The sequence below is a fragment of the Poecilia latipinna genome, unplaced genomic scaffold (assembly GCF_001443285.1).
Source record: "Poecilia latipinna isolate Pla-1442-1.1 unplaced genomic scaffold, P_latipinna-1.0 Scaffold3499, whole genome shotgun sequence".
In the NCBI taxonomy this organism is placed as follows: domain Eukaryota; kingdom Metazoa; phylum Chordata; class Actinopteri; order Cyprinodontiformes; family Poeciliidae; genus Poecilia; species Poecilia latipinna.
In genome coordinates, this window is record NW_015116115.1 from 9726 (window position 1) to 11384 (window position 1659).

Here is a 1659-nt window from a genome sequence, read left to right on the forward strand (position 1 = left end):
ACTTTACATTTGTGGTAATTTTTTTTAGATCCACACCTTATCTTTATGTAAAGACATAAGATGATGAAGCTGATCAGATAACAGTTAAGTCTAGCATAAACCATGTCAATGGTCATTGTAGAACAAGCTGCCATTTTTTGGTCTTTCTCAACATTTCATGACATTGTCCTCTCATTAAGCCATAAAAGTCACATAATCGTGACAACCATATTTCATCAACCAATATGTAAAATTTACATGGCGGAAGAGTGTGGGAGGTTGTTTGACTGGGGACAGAATAGGATGATGATGAGCTCCTGAACTGAACCTGTTGAAGAATGCTCAGCTCATTTGCTCTGTCCAGACTTCCACTTATCTGATCCTCCTTTGCTTGCAAACATCAGTACTTGTCCAGAATGACGATTGCACTCCCTTTGTCTGCAGGTTTGATGACAATTTGATCATTCTCAATTAGTTCTTCTAATCCTGAAATTTCAGCTTCATCCACATTGGGCTCCAATTTATCTAATTTGAAGTTATTCTTAAAAAAGTCCAAGTCGATCCTGATTAAAATTTCAGTTTCGGGAGGCAATTCTTGGATAGGAGGAGACCAGGTAGATAGTAAAAGGTTGAGGTTTCCTGCTGGAATCAGCACTAAAAAACAGAGCTTTATTAAGCCTCATGTGATACTGTTGAAGATCATGCGTGCGTTTTAGTTTCAACCATTTGCTGTTATAGCCTTTAGTTGGCTGAGGTCAAACCACAGCCAACTGTCTGATCCCCCTCCAAAGGATTATGGCTAGCGGGGATCTCTATTTTGCCAGATGGTACCAGTGGGACAGCATCATGGCAGCTGTGATGGTAGTCCAGTGGATCCCATTCCTCTCCATCTCAAAGCCCCCAGGCAGGGCAGGCAGACACCCCTTAACCCTTATGCATGCGAGGACTGAGGCAAACGTAGAGGACTATGGCAAATGATACAAGTTTTACTTGTGTGGGGTCGGTTGGACCCCATTTCTACATACAAGGGTGAAGAGTATGAATGAAACTGTTAAAGTGCTTTACCATGGCCTGCTGTCGATGGGGGAACAAGGTGCTAAAATAAATTTCATGCACAAACACTTATGCCCCTTAAGCTCCTGGATCGCTGTGCTTGTCAACTGTTGACCTCTGTTGTTGATCCCGAACGAAATAATTACTTTTCCTTATTTTTATCAACAGCACAGCAGATGTTGCCTTTCTGGCTTCCACTAGCTGCCACTTAGCCCCAGGAAAACTGTCAATTTGTAGATCAGGCGTGTTGAATGTTGGAATTCGAGTGACAGAGTCCCCGATGATGAGCCACCTTTTTGAGAAGGTGAGTCTCCAATCAGCCATGTTGTTGGGCGTCAACACTTGCCTGGTGATTCTCCTGCTTGTTGGGGCATCCTCAAAGTTCTGAGGGGCCATTTGGGCGAGGCCTAATCGGAGCCTCTGGACTACAGTCATCACCTTCGTCATCTTGGTAGTCTGGAAGCTGCTGTCATAGTCTTGTTGGCGGGCTCCGGATCTTGTATGGGCAGTGTCAGGTCCCTCCCCTCAAAGAACTGCTCCATCTCCTGCAGTGCCAGAAGCATTCAACAGGAGAAGAGGTTCAGCTGTTCCCCCAGCTGCACCACCGTCCTCTGAGTCATCCCCCAA

The 1659-nt window shown here is 44.8% G+C and overlaps 1 long non-coding RNA gene across 1 annotated transcript in view; it reads right to left on the bottom strand.

Moving 5' to 3' along the window:
* Positions 1–230: 230 nt before the first annotated feature.
* LOC106941109 (uncharacterized) overlaps positions 231–1659 on the bottom strand; it is a 19068-nt gene continuing 17639 nt past the window's right edge. Inside the window, exon 3 of the long non-coding RNA XR_001423267.1 lies at positions 231–344. This is a non-coding gene — a long non-coding RNA (uncharacterized LOC106941109). The remainder of the gene's footprint in view (positions 345–1659) is intronic.